This window comes from Phalacrocorax aristotelis, chromosome W (assembly GCF_949628215.1).
Source record: "Phalacrocorax aristotelis chromosome W, bGulAri2.1, whole genome shotgun sequence".
NCBI lineage: Eukaryota > Metazoa > Chordata > Aves > Suliformes > Phalacrocoracidae > Phalacrocorax > Phalacrocorax aristotelis.
In genome coordinates, this window is record NC_134310.1 from 12,999,677 (window position 1) to 13,015,517 (window position 15,841).

A 15,841-nucleotide genomic window follows, 5' to 3' on the forward strand; every position below is an offset into this window, starting at 1 on the left:
TTTTTCTTCATAAAATATTGGGGTTTTTTTTTGTTTTGTCTAAATTTTCAGTACAAATTACTTTTCCTCACAACTTCTAAGCATGAAAAACATTTTCTCTGGTATTCGACAACTGAAATTCAGAAGTCAAGTAAAATAAAAAGGAAACTCTAAATTATTGAAAAACAAAAACATCTTTCATTTGCCTAAGTATTGCTGCAATCAAGATTATTTTCTGAACTAAGCTCTTGTTCCTCCATGGATATGGGTACAATAACCTTCCTTTGTGATTTCATGTTTAACAGTTGTTAAATACAATGGCTAGATGTTCAGTTGCTTCTACTGAACTTTATCAAAGGGTCTATTGTATAATGTTGCCAGTTAGAAAATAGACAATGCATAAAACAGAATTATAAGTCCATTCTCTGAGTTACAGGCTTTTGAAAGAGTAAAATCAAAATGGCTAGAAGTAACTTGTAGCAGTATTTTTTCCCCCTGCTGTGTTTAGAACACTAAAGGTAAATGTTAGATACTAAATGTTATAATGCTATTATAGGGTTTGGACCAACCCCCCTCCCCCATTCTTAGATATAGTTTTGACCATCCCAAAGTTTTCCAGATATTTATAAACTCCTCGTAAAATGAGCTATAGCCTGCAATTTAGACATTCACTTTCTCAGCCCAAGTTACTGCAAGACATAACATTTCTGTTGTTATTATGTATTTAATAATTAACCAAATAAATGAATACATTACAGGGTTGCAAAAATGAAATACCAGATACATTTATGATTACTTTTCTTTGCATTCATTTAATTAAACCTTTGTTTTGAACTACATAACTTTTACAAATCTTGAAAAATACTGTGATGACATATTTTTTTATTTTAATAATTAAAATGTAAAGCCATAGTGTATTAAACTTTGCTGCCCTATATAGATATAATGCTATGACTCTTCCTTATGGCATATTGACATCCTAAGAATTTCACTTTCTGAGCTAGAGGTGATCTTGTAAGATCACAGAATCACAGAATGGTGGGGGTTGGAAGGGACCTCTGGAGATCATCTTGTCCAACCCCGCTGCTTGAGCAGGTAGACCTAGAACAGGGTGCAAAGGACTGCGTCCAGGAGGGTTTTGAATGTTTCCAGGGAAGGAGACTCCACAACCTCTCTGGGCAGCCTGTTCCGCTGCTCTGCCACCCTCACAGCAAAGAAGTTTTTTCTCATGTTTAGGTGGAACTTCCTGTGTTTCAACTTGTGCCCATTGCCCCTTGTCCTGTCATTGGGCACTACTGAAGAGAGTCTGGCACCATCCTCTTTGACAACCACCCTTCAGCTATTTATAGGTATTGATGAAATCCCCCCTCAGTCTTCTCTCGTCCAGGCTGAAAAAACCCAGGTGTCTCAGCCTTTCCTCATAAGGGAGATGCTCCAGGCCCCTGATCATCTTCACAGCTCTCTGCTGGACTTGCTCAAGCAGTTCCCTGTTCTTCTTGAACTGGGGGGCCCAAAACTGGACACAGTACTCCAGATGTGGCCTCACTAGGGCAGAGTAGAGGGGGAGGATAACCTCCCTCGGCCTGCTGGCCACACTCCTTATGCACCCCAGGATACTGTTGGCCTTCTTGGCCACAAGGTCACATTGCTGGCTTATAGTCAGCTTGCTGTCCACCAGCACTCCAAGGTCCTTCTCAACAGAGATGCTTTCCAGCAGATCAACCCCCAACCTGTACTAGTGCATGGGGTTGTTCCTCCCCAGGTGCAGGACCCTACACTTGCTCTTGTTGAATTTCAAATTTCATGAGGTTCCTCTCAGCCCAGCTCTCCAGCCTGTCCAGGTCTTGTTGGATGGCAGCACAGCCTTCCGGCATATTAGCCACTCCTCCCAGCTTGGTATCATCAGTGAACTTGCTGAGGGTACACTCTATCCCTTCATCCAGGTCATTGATGAATATATTGAATAGAACTGGACCCAGCACAGTTCCTTGGGGAACACCACTAGTTACAGGCTTCCATCCAGACTCTGCCCTGTTGATCACGACCCTCTGAGCTCTGCAATTAAGCCAGTTCTCAATCCACCTCACTGTCCTCTCATCTAACTCACACTTCCTTAGCTTGTCCGTGAGGAAGTTATGGGAGACAGTGTCGAATGCCTTACTGAAGTCAAGGTAAACAACATCCACTGCTCTCCCCTCATCAGCCCAGCCAGTCACGCCATCATAGAAGGCTATCAGGTTGGTCAAGTATGAGCTCCCCTTGGTGAATCCATGTTGATTACTTCTGATGACCTTCATTTCCTCTACATGACTGGAGATGACCTCCAGAATGAACTGTTCCATCACCCTTCTGGGGATGGAGGTGAGGCTGACTGGCTTCACCTCCAGAGAAACAGGTCAGTGTTATTTTTCATCAAGAGGAACAGGTCAGTGTTTCTCTTAATGCAGTCCTTCCCCAATGATACTGAATGTCTGTTCTTCTAATTAAAGATAGTTTAATGTCCTTTATATTTAACATATATAAAGAACATCTTGACCTAATACAATGTTAGCTAAGTATCTTCAACAATTGTCAACAATCCAGAACACTCACTAGAGATGAGAAGTATGGACCAGTTTGTAATGATTTCAAAGTTAATATGTGCAGTTTGAAAATATTTATGAGATTTAAAAATGTATTAGGCATACATTTAGAAATTCAGATTGTGTATTTATGATTTTGTAAAGTGGATGAAAGCAGCAGTTTATCTCTGAGTATGAGATCCAACAGGAAAGTGAGTCTGTCCAACAGACAGACTCATAACATCTTAGTTTAGCTATGAATGGGTGAATACTTTTGCTGACGGAATTAACTTCAGTGGTGGAAAGAAGTATTTTTAACAAAACTATGAGTAAGAAAATTGCATTGCATCTTCTACTCCCTCATATCTGACAGCGTTCAGAGTTACAAATATTTGCTAGGCCAGAAATCAGCATTTGGTCACTCTATGGAGTATCAGTTGAATATTCCTTTAAATATTAATTTTATTGTACACCAAATAAAATAATATCAATCACATTTCCAGAAGAGATTAACTGAAATATCTACCTGTCTTTAGAAAATACAACTTTATTTCTTTTAAAAATGTTTTTTTCACAACAAAACTGCCTAAAAGCAGGTTTTTTTTTTTCTCCTGAAAGCAACCATTTTCTTCATTCACTGCCCCCAAAATCAACTCAGCTTTTAAAACTGGAGGAAAATAACGCAATTAAATAAACAACAGCAATTAAACCATAAAATTCTACTTGAAGTTTTTGCTCAGAAATGGAAAAGAGCCAGATATTAAAATTTTAAAAAGCGCCATTATAAGCAATTTTTCCCTATGAAGAAACAAATGTATTGTGGTAATAGTCAGCAGTACTGGAAGACAATACTGAGTTAAACAGGTTATTTTGATTTTTTTTTAGTAAAAGAAATATCTCATATTTAAAGATAGGCACTTTTCCACAGTCACAGAAATTTCTTGCTACATGTACAGAATCATAGAATCATAGAATGTCCTGAGTTGGAAGGGACCTACGAGGATCATCGAGTCCAATTCCTGTCCCTGCACAGGACAACCCCAAATTTACACCGGATCTCTGAGGGCATTGTCCAGGTACTTCTTGAAAAGTGTCAGGCTTGGTGCCATGACTACCTCCCTGGGGAGCCTGTTCCAGTGCCCCACCACCCTCTGGGGAAAGAACCTTTTCCTAATGTCCAACCTAAACCTCCCCTGGCACATCTTCCTGCCATTCCCTCAGGTCCTGTCATTGGTCACCAGAGAGAAGAGATCAGCGCCTGCTCCTCCTCCTCCCCTTGTGAGGAATCTGTAGACTGCGATGAGGTGTCCTCTCAGTCTCCTCTTCTCTAGGCTGAACAAACCAAGTGACTTTAGCCGCTCCTTGTACGGTTTCTCCTCTAAACCCTTCACCAACTTCGTGGCCCTCCTCTGGACACTCTCTAGTAGCTTTATATCCTTAATGTACTGTGGTGCCCAAAACTGCACACAGTACTTGAGGCGAAGCTGCACCAGCGCAGAGTAGAGCGGGACAATCACCTCCCTCGACCGGCTAGCAGTACAGTGCTTGATGCACCCCAGGGCACAGTTGGCCCTCTTTGCTGCCAGGGCACACTGTTGGCTCATGTTCAACTTGCCGTCAACCAGAATGTTGAACAGAACATCCTTATAGACTGACTTTGATATTTTAAAGTGAGTCTAGTGTGAAGAACAGAGCCATTTAGGCATCCCTGATGATTCCTTAATTTCTGCACTGAATAGTTTTATTCTTGGCAACAGGGCAACAGTCTTCCTTCACTAATGATATGCTACAGTTGTGATTTGGAGGGACTGAATAGTAGGGGCTGATTTCTGGACTCAGTCTGTCCTTGGCATTTGCAGAGGCTTTCAGAAGTGATGGCAACTAAGAGGAGGTAAGATGGAGAAGCAGACTGAGCAAGCTGTGGACATTTAGTCTATTTGACAACAAAAATAAATTATCCAACTGAGTATGTGTCACACACTTGCCCCTAATACCTAACAATTACCAGTCAGTTTCTTACAAATGACAGCTAGTAATCTGAAATCTTGGTTTGTTTGCAAATCTTTTTCATAAAACTGCCAAAAGAAGGAAGGGTGCTTATTGGCCCTCATCTTCTGACATCCTTTTAAATTTTCCGTTCTTCTCAGATGGCACTTGATGGTTGGGTGCTCAGTTTAAGACTGTTAACATTCCCTTATAAAACATTCCTTCTCTCAGCATATGGCACTTGTGATAAAAGCAGCTTTTTACTACTTCCCACCATATTGCAGTCATTAAAAACAAGGACAGGGACAGAATCACAGAATTGTGGCTGCAGCAGAACACAGTGTTTGCTCATGTTGAGCTTTCTGTCCACCAGGACCCCCACATCCCTTTCCACAGAGCTGCTCTCCAGCCAGGTGGGTCCCAGTCTGTGCTGCACTCCCAGATTATGTTTTCCCAGGTGCATGACCTTACACTTGTCCTTGTTGAACTTCATAAGGTTCTTGTTGGCCCACTTTTCCAGCCTATCCAGATCTTCCCGCAGAGCAGCTCTCCCTTCTGGAGTGTCTACTTCCACACTCAACTTGGTGTCATCCGCAAACTTCATCAGGCTACACTTGATCCCGTTATCCAGATCACTTATGAAGATGTTGAATAACATTGGGCCCAATATCGATCCCTGCGTGACTCCACTTGTGACAGGTTGCCACTTGGAAAAGGAGCTATTTACCACCACCCTTTGGGTGCGGCCTGTCAGCCAGTTCCCCACCCACTGCACAGACCACTTGTCTAGGCCATAACGCATTAATTTCTCCAGGAGGAGGCTGCGGGGGACCGTATCAAAGGCCTTGGGGAAGTCCAGGTAGACAACGTCCACCGCCCGCCCCATGTCAACCAGGCAAGTCACATTGTCATAGAAGGCCACCAGGTTTGTCAAGCACGATCTGCCTTTAGTGAAGCCATGTTGGCTTTTCCCAATCATGTGCTTCATTTGACTTGCGATGGCCCTCAGGAGGATTCGTTCCATAGCTTTCCCAGGGATTGAAGTAAGGCTGATGGGCCTATAGTTACCCGGATCCTCCCTCGAGCCATTCTTGTAGATAGGGGTAACATTTGCCTTCCTCCAGTCCTCTGGGACATCCCCCGTTCTCCACGACTTCTCGAAGATTATGGAGAGTGGCCTTGCAACGATGTCAGCCAGCTCTCTCAACACCCTCGGGTGGATGGCGTCAGGGCCCATCGATTTGTAGGGGTCAAGCTCCTGTAATAATTCATGTACTAACTCTTCCTTCACTGATGGTGGGTCGGTGTTTGGATCAACCGGCAATTTCGTTCCCAAAGCCTGGGACCTGACAGTGTTGGTAAAGACAGAGGTGAAGGAGGTGTTGAGGACCTCTGCCTTTTCAGCATCGTTGGTGATTGACTCTCCTTTTCCGTTTAACAGCGGGCCTATGTTTTCCTTCTTTTTCTGCTTATGGTTGACATGTCTGAAGAAACCTTTCTTGTTATTTTTGACATCTACGGCCCGTTTCAATTCGAGTTGGGCTTTTGCTTTTCTAACTGCATCTCTGCACGCTCTGGCAGTGCCCTTGTAGCTCTCGACGGATAATCCTCCACTCCTCCATCTCTGGTATGCTTCCCTTTTGGATTTGAGTAGACCCAGGAGGTCATGGTTGAGCCAAGGGGGCCTCTTGCTCCGCTTACTTCCTTTTCCTTTGTAGGGGATAAATTGGCTTTGTGCTTCCAATAGAGAGTTCTTGAAGAACTCCCAGCACTCACTCTAGCTCCTTTGTCTTCCATGGAAGCTTCCCGTCGAATCCCTCCCAAATGAGCCCCGAGTGCACTGAAGTTTGCTCTCCTAAAATCCAGAACCCTTGTCTTAGAGCTGACCTTCAGTATGCTCAGCAGGATCCCGAACTCCACAATACTGTGGTCACTGCAGCCAAGGCTATCACTAACCGAGATATTACAAAGCAGGCTTTCTCGGTTTGTGACTAGCAAGTCCAGCAGTGCCTCCTTCCTGGTTGGCACTTCTAACATTTGTGTCGGGAAACAGTCCTCTATGCGTTCCAGGAACTTGGTGGATGCCATGCGAGCTGCCGTATTGTTCTTCCAGCAGATGTCTGGGTAGTTGAAGTCACCCATAAGGACCAGGTTCTGTTGGCCAGAAGCTTGCTTCAGTGCCCCAAGTATTGCTTCATCGGCATTGTCGTCAGGATTAGGAGGTTGGTAGCAGATGCCCACTGTGAGGTCCTGCTTGGAGATGACCCCTTTGACTTTAACCCAGAGGCATTCGATAGAGCAGTCGCAATCACCATAGTTGACTTCGATACTTTCTAGGTTTTCCTTAATGTAGAGTGCGGCGACTCCACCTCTTCTACCCTGCCTGTCCTTACGAAAGAGCCTGTAACCATCCATTGCGATCCCCCAGTCATTTGAGCTGTCCCACTATGTTTCAGTTACTCCTATGATGTCATACCCCTCTGAGTGGGCACGGAGCTCCAGTGCCTCCTGTTTGTTACCTAGACTGCGTGCATTTGTATACATACACTTGAGGTGATTACTCTTCTGTTTCACCTCTTGGGAGACAGCTAAGGAACCTTTGTCACCACACTGCTTGGCCTGACTTACTCCCCCGTTGGACGTGCTGGTGTGAGCATTTTCGCAATGGATCCCACCCCCCCAAGTCCTTCAGTTTATAACCCCTGCCCCTAAATTGTCCAAACATTGATTCACACAGTTGATGCTGCTAGGTTATTTTAACATGTTTATTTGTCATTCAACACTGAACTCCTTTCCTATTGCCCACAGCTTGCCTGGAAGGTAGAGGTAACACAGACTTTGCTTCCCAAATAAATGACAAGCATCTGTCCTTTGTTCACTGTTCTGTCCTCTTATATGAAGTATCATGTTTCTTCAATGAACTGCTCACAACCTCCTTCCTCACCTTCAACTATCCCCACTAATTAAGTCTACATTTGTCATTACTGACAGGTTTCTCCTTAAAAAAGTCTGTGACCTCTGTTACACACTGCCTCATCTACCCCTGCCTTCTTTCTAAATTCTTGTACTGGGTTTGCGCAGCAAGGTTTTGGTAGCTGGGGGGTGGGGGGTGGGGCACAAGGGTGGCTTCTGTGAGAAGATGCCAGAAGCTTTCCCCAGGTCTGACAGAGCCAGTGTCAGTCGGCTCCAAGACGGACCTGCCGCTGGCCAAGGCCGAGCCAATCAGCGACGGTGGTAGAGCCTCTGGGATAACATATTTAAGAAGGGGGAAAAAACTGCTGTGCAACAGCAGCCAGAAGATAGGAGTGAGAATATGTGAGAGAAACAACTCTGCAGACACCAAGGTTCGCGAAGGATGGGGAGGAGGTGCTCCAGGCGCTGGAGCAGAGATTCCCCTGCAGCCTATGGTGAAGACCATGGTGAGGCAGGCTGTCCCCCCGCAGTCAATGGCGTTCCACAGTGGAGCAGATATCCACCCTGCAGCCCATGGAGGACTCCACACCGGAGCAGGTGGATTCGCCCAAAGGAGGCTGTGACCATGTGGAGAACCCATGCTGGAGCAGGCTCCTGGCAGGACCTGTGACCCCGTGGAGAGAGGAGCCCACACTGGAGCAGGTTTTCTGACAGGACCTGTGACCCCGTGGGGGACCCATGCTGGAGCAGTCTGTTCCTAAAGGACTGCACCCCATGGAAAGGACCCATGCTGGAGCAGTTCTTGAAGAACTGCAGCCTGTGGGAAGGACCCACGTTTGAGAAGTTCTTGGAGGACTGTCTCCCATGGGAGGGGCCCCAGGCTGGAGCAGGGGAAGAGTGTGAGGAGGAAGGAATGGCAGAGACAATGTGACCACGACCCCCATTCCCCGTCCCCCTGTGCCACTCGTTGGGGGAGGAGGTAGAGAATTTGGGAGTGAAGTTGGGCCTGGGGAGAAGGGAGGGGTGGGGGTGGGGGAAGGTGCTTTAAGATTTGGTTTTATTTCTCATTACCCTACTCTGACTTTTGATTGTCAATAAATTAAATCAATTTTCCCAAGTCGAGTCTGTTTTGCCCATGACAGTAACTGCCGAGTGATCTCCCTGTCCTTATCTTGATGCATGAGCCTTTTGTTATATTTGCTCTCCCCTGTCCAGTTGAGAGGGAGTGATAGAATGGCTTGGTGGGCACTGGGTGTCCAGCCAAGGTCAACCGACCACAATTCTGTCTCTGAGGACACTACACTCCAGCTTCTTCTAGCTCAGAGGACCTTCATTCAATATTTCTTTGCGGCTACAGTCACCCCCATGAGCTCTTTTTTTTTTCATAGCTAGCCCTGTTTTGTGTTCTCACACTGACAGATAACCTAGGAAGTAGGGGTAAAGCAGTAGTAATAGAAAGAAGTAGCGGTTAAGTTACAGAAATTAATGCTAAGACATTAGCAGCATCTTTAGCTGTAAAATACCAGTATCATTAAATCACACTATCAATAACCTTATTTTTTCAGCAAAACAAGTGGAAAAACATTGCTCCCCATTAATTGCAAACACAAGAATAACGGCAAATTTCTTTAGTGGTATGTCATTAACATGATACAAACTTACTGAATTGTGTGTGTTGGAATAACAGAAACAGCACTGTGTCAGGTCTTGTTTTCTTGCAATCTTTTACATTTATGTAGTATATGGTTCTCCTTACTCAATGAAGATGAACAATAAGATCTTGGTTTCTGATCATGAGATCAAAGATGGACAAAGAAGGTAAAACCCACTTCATACAACCTTACTCTGCGTATCCTTGCTTCTTTACAAAAAAGAAGTATAGGAAGGATACGTACTAAGTGTTAAAATTGCAACTCTCAAGTACAGGCATTGAAGGCACTCCAAAGTAATTTGCTTTTTTGAAGAACTCGCTGTTGAACACTAAAAACTACTCACTGTTCCTTGAAGTCCACTGATACCATTGTTTTTTCAAGGAAAATTTGCTTCCAGACTGTTAGTTGAGGTGATGGAAGCTGTATATTATGAAGCAAAATGCATGGTTTTCCTAGTATGTCCTAGAGTTGTTGGAAAATAATGGCAGCATCATGACTACCATCTTTTGAGTGTCAGACAGTGCAAAGAGCCATCTGCTTGTCATGTCAAGCAGACGTTCTCTTAACATGATGTTCCCATTCTTCATCTCTTCAGTTGATTTACTGATGACTGTTGCAGTTTCACCACATAGGAATTGCAACAGTCACAAATGCAATGACTCTGTTGGTTTACTAAAAAACAAATTTAGATAATAACTTGGAGCAGAGAGTAAAAATACAGTCAAAGTTAATGGATGCCTTATCTAAAGTCTTTAGAAAATCTTTCACTCTCTGCAGTAATTTCTTCAAAATCTAAAACTTCTGTCCTGGTTTCCTCTGGGAAAAAGTTAATTTTCCTCCTAGTAGCTGGTATAGTTCTGTGGTTTTGCTTTAGTATGAGAATGATGTTGATAACACACTGATGTTTTAGTTGTTGCTTGTGCTATTCAAGGACTTTTTCAGCTTCCCATGCTCTGCTGGGTGCACAAGAAGCTGGGAGGAAGCATAGTCAGGACAGCTGACCCAAACTGGCCAAAGGTATATTCCATACCATATGACGTCATGCTCAGTATATAAGCTGAGGGGAGTTGGCTGGGGAGCAGCAATTGCTGCTCAGGGACTGGCTGGGCATTGATTGGCGGGTGGTGAGCAATTGTATCATGCATTACTTGATTTGTATATAATTATTATTATTACTACTACTATTACTATTTTACGTATTTTATTTAAATTATTAAACTGTCTTTATCTCAAATGATAGAGTTAGAACTGTTGTGACTAAAACTTGTTGCTTTGGGGGAGTCAGAAAGGCTTCAAGACAAGAAGTGCCTAAAGAAAAATTTACGACGACAACATTTGACGTTAGAAAAGCAGATGTACAGAGCCATAAAATAAGGAACTACAGAGTAAACACTAAACCGGAACAGATTATCCCTCAAGGTCAGTATTGTCATGGTTTTAGCTGGGATAGAGTTCATTTTCTTCACTCTAGCTGATATAGTGCTGTGCTTTGAACTTAGCATGGAAAAAAAATGTTGAGATAACACACAGATGTTTGGGCTGTTGCTAAGTATTGCTTACACTAGTCAAGGACTCTTCTAGCTTCCCATGCTCTGCTGGGTGCACAAGAAGTCGGGAGGGGAGGGGGCACAGCTAAGAGAGTGGATTCAAACTGACCAAAGGGATATTCCATATCATGTAATGTCATGCCCAGTATGTTAACTGGGAGGAGCTGGCTGGGGGAGGGAGGAAGCAATGGCGGCTCGGGGCCGGGCAGCGTCGGTCTGCGGGTGGTGAGTGGTTGTATCGTTCGTGTTTCTGTGGGTTTTTTTTCCCTTTTTTTCCCTTTCCCTTCCTTTTCAATTTTATTATATTAACATTATTGTCATTGTTATCGTAATCATTATTATTATTATTATTTTATAGTAATCATTAAACTGTGCTTATCTCAACCCACAAGTTCTTTTGGTTGTCCAATTCTCTTCCCCATCCCACAGGGGTGGGGGGGAGTGAGCGAGTGGCTGCGTGGTGTTCAGTTGCCAGCTGAGGCTGAACCACGACAAGTATATACATAATCTCAGAACTGAGCTTGCATTAAAGCAAAAGTTAAATAGGAGACACAGTGAGGAAGAGTATATCCTTCATCCAGAGACCCCTGACGATCACCCAGAGATACCAACAGGCATGTGCAATGGACATTTGCATATGATAATGAGGTAGTGGAAAATTAATGAATATGTATGTAAAGCATGTATAAATTATGCAACTAACCCTGTGTGGTTAGTTATGCAATTAACCCTTTCAGATGCTTTGTTCTGAAACCTATCTGATTTTATACACAGTCATTTTATTCTCAGCCTCAGAACAAGGATAATGCTAACTACCAATAGCAGAACAGTCAGAGAATCACAGAATCACAGGTTGGAAGGGACCTCATGGATCACCTAGTCCTACCTTTCTAGGAAGAGCACAGTCTAGACAAGACGGCCCAGCACCCTGTCCAGACGACTCTTGAAAGTGTCCAATGTGGCTGAGTTAACCACGTCCCTGGGGAGATTATTCCAATGGTTGACTGTCCTCACTGTGAAAAATTTTCCTCTCATGTCCAATCGGAATCTCCCCAAGAGAAACTTGTGTCCATTCCCCCTTGTCCTTTCCGTGTGACTCCATGTAAAAAGGGACTCTCCATCTTCTTTGTAGCTACCCCTTAAGTACTGGTACATGGTGATGAGATCCCCTCTAAGCCTCCTTTTCTCAAGGCTGAACAAACCCAGTTCTCCCAGCCTATCCTCGTATGGCAGGCTTCCCAGTCCTTTGATCATCTTGGTGGCCCTTCTCTGGACCCCTTCCAGCCTGTCCACATCCTCTTTGTATAGCGGGGACCAGAACCGTACACAGCACTCCAGGTGTGGCCTGACAAGCGCTGAGTAGAGTGGGATGATGACTTCTTTCTCTCTGCTGGTGATGCCCTTTTTGATGCAACCCAGCATCCTATTGGCCTTTTTGGCCATAGCAGCACACTGTTCACTCATGTCAGAAAGTTTGGTGTTCTTCTTGTGATAATTTGTTTTTCTGAAAGGATATCACATGTGTGACTGAAGCTGTTTAGGACTATATTTCACCAAGATCTTGAATACCTGTGAACCAGAAAAAAAAGTAATTAGCCTATATGTACAGGAAGACCATTTTGCCGTTAGGTACAAGTGTGCTGGGTGTGTTTGGGATGGAGTTAACTTTCTTCATAGCAGCCCATATGGTGCTGTGTTTCGGATTTGTGGGTAAAATAGTGTTGTTAATTATTCTGCACCAGGGAAGGGGGGTGAGAGAGAGATAGAGAAAGATGGTGTAGGGTTCTGGGTCTCAATAAGAAAGGCCTGACAACAAATGGCTTTTAATAACATAGAAGAAAAAAAGGAATATAGACAGTAAATAAATCTTATGTTCCTTCAAATGCTGGGAACCCTGTGTTCATGCAGCATTGGATGGACCCTGCATGGATTTTCTCATGGCATACTCTGCAGATCACACTGTGCAGATCTCATCCATGGAAGAGACATTCCTCCTTTTTGGTTATTCGAGCTATTATATATTTTTCTTACAAGAAAGCAATGCTATTCATAAAAGATGTTCGCATGAGAACTTTTTGCTGCATTTTAAAGTAAAGGCAAGGCCGTGTGGGTGGCTTAATTGCTAGTACCAAGTGGGAGCTGCCTGCAGGCTCCTCTCTTACACTGAGGTGTCTGAGTCTATCCTGTGGCCAAGGAATTTGTTCAGCACAACACAGGCCTGAAGGCCAAGCTATACATGCAGCACAGCACAGACCTGGGCCTACTCAGGTTAACTATTATGGTGATCATTGACTCCTCCATGTAAAATGGTCTCTTGGTCAAGATCACTACATTCCACCCCTTGATCCACAGACAGTTTACCTTCCTCAAAGTTGTTATAAGTTAAAGGTTATATATTAATAACATATGGGCTTCTCAAGCTCTAAGTACGCAGCCCTATGGAGCAGACATGGCCTGTTCAAAATCACATACTCCTCATATAGAATGTCTTCCACAAGACTCCTAATACAATAACACACCAGTGTTTTGGCTGCTGCTGAACAGTACTTGCACAGTGTCAAGGCGTTCTTTTTTTCCCACTCTGACCCATCTGGCAAGTAAGCTGGGGGTGGGCAAGAAGTTGGGAGGGGTCATAGCCAGGTCAGCTGACTTGAACTGGCCAAGGGAATATTCCATACTGTGTGACGTTGTGCTCAGCATTAAAAATTGGGGTAGCAGAAGAAGAAGGGAGTGGTGTTTTTGACTTCCAAGGCTGCCGTTGTTTGGAGACTGGCTGGGCATTCGACTGCTTGTGGGAGGTGGTGAGTGACTGCCTTTGCATTACTTGTTTTTTTTCCCTCTTTCCTTCACTTATTCAACTGTCTTTATCTTGACCCACAAGTTTTCTCACTTTTGCTCTTCCTATTCTCCCTCCCATCCTGCTGGAGGGGCTGGGGGGAGTGAGAGAATGGTTGTGTGGGTGCTTAGCTGCTGGCCAGGGTCAACCTACAACGATTCAAGAATGACACGTCAGAATCTGGATACTGTCTAATGTTCGTATGTTCTCAGGTCCACCTTATAAAATGGAAGCTGAAAAACTGGAGAACATGCCTAAACTTATTTGAACTCTGAGGAAAATAAAAGCCTAATTGTCAGAGACACAAATTTAAATTTGCCTATCAAAAAAGTAAAAAAAAAATTAATTGATTGCATGACATAAGTAGCTTTACAGGGAGAAAGGTACTTAAGGGGTCTTTATTGTATTAGAAAAAAGACAATACAAACAGATGAAAACCCATATGTGTTAAAAACAGGCACATATTTTAAACAGACAGAAATTAACCATCTGTACAAATGGACAAGGAAAGGGAATAGCTCTCTACCTCTTGCTATCCTGCCTTGAAGATATATTTTAGCTTATTATTAAGATCAGCATAGGGGTTCACATGAAAATCTATGGCCCATAAGAAACAAGAAGTCATTTGAGATGATCTTAAATTCATTCTGTTTGTGTAACCTATGGACATAATTTAAATCACCTAACTTTAAACACTTAATTTAGGAGCTATGTCCTAGAAAGAATAATTTCCTAATGTAGGTGGTTCCCAATGGATATGTAACACAGGCACAGCATGGTGCTGATATATACATTGCTAGCCCCTCAATCTCATAATCCTCAGCAGTTAGAGGCACTTGGGAAGGCAGTACTTATCTGGGCAGGGAGGGGAAGAGATGTGTTGTCCGAAAAGCGGATTTGTCGCCTGGTGTGCAATGAGTCATCTACATAGATTGCATAATGGCATTAAGTTGCTCCTCTCGGCTCCACTTCAGATTCTTCTCCACATGCCTTCATCTCTTTGGGGGTCTTGATGGTCTTTACAGATGAAGTAACCTAACCTATTTTATCCATATATGGTTGCCTGTCACCTAAGGACAATTCAAGGCTACTTTCTCTTGCCAGCTCTCCTCTATTTTCTTTTAGAAGGAATGTTTGTCCTTGATTAAATGGATAATTGCTGATGGCCAAGATATTCCATCCCTAAGCTTAGGTTAAATATTAAAACATGAAACAATGCTTGATGAAAAAGAAAGGAGTCTAGATTCACGCTAGTTAAACATAGACAATAACCCTTCTTTCCAAGGGGGAGTTGTTCTTTTACAGATGGATCCCAAAAGTGTTTTTGGAATAGGTGTGCTTGGGAGAAGCAGAGATGGGCTGTCCAAGAGAAAGGCAGTCCTGGAGCAGGTAGTATTTCAGGTGTGATGTCTGTGCTAAAGCAACTAAGGATGTGCTAATTGAACGGATAAACTCTGCTCTGGGACAGGAGCAGATGTCAATTAGAACTGCTTGCATGGTTGTTTGGATGCCAACTCCACAGCATAAATTGCTGGGACAGTAAGTACTTTCCATGGCTACACTGGAGTTATCAGCTGTGTAGTAGATAAATGATCCAATAATACCAACTCCCATCCTATTCTACCCTAGACCCACAGCTCAGGTCCAGGTTTGTCAGTGAGCCAGAAGGTAATAATGACAATACTAAAAGAAGCTGCCAGTAGAAAGAAATTTCCACTTAGGATTTCCACTGGAAAGCTCATGGCTGTGCTGGTTTTGGCTGAGAAGGGGTTAATTCTCTTCACTGTCGTGGTCGGGCACCTTTCCAGCTTCCCACGCTCTGCCATGTCAGCAGGAGGCTGGGAGGGGCAAGGCCACAGGTGGGGCAGCTGACCCAAGCTGGCCAATGGGATGTTCATTCCATACCATGTGACACCATGACCAGTATATTAAGGGGGGGGCAGTTTGCAAGTCAGAAGACGCGCGGCATAAGGTCAGTGGGCAGTGACTGGTTGAGTCGTGTGCAGTTTGTTTCGGCAGTTCATTTCCCTTCCCCCCAACCCCAGGGCTTTGCGCCTCTTGTTGTTCTCCTTTCCATTGCATTTTTGTTGTGGGTTTTTTTTTTTAAATTTTAATTATTAAACTGTTCTTATCTCAACCTGCGAGCGTTACCCTTCTGATTCTCTCCCCCATCTACCGGTGGGGGAGTGAGCGAGTGACTGTGTTGCTGAGGGTCAAAGAACAACAGGGGCCGATTGCCACCACAACAGTGCACCGGCAGCAATATCGCACCAACCGAGACTCTCTGATCCCCATCCATGGGCTCATTCGTCGACTGGAGAGCCAAGGAGTCATCAGCAAGACCCACTCACCCTTTAACAGTCCCAT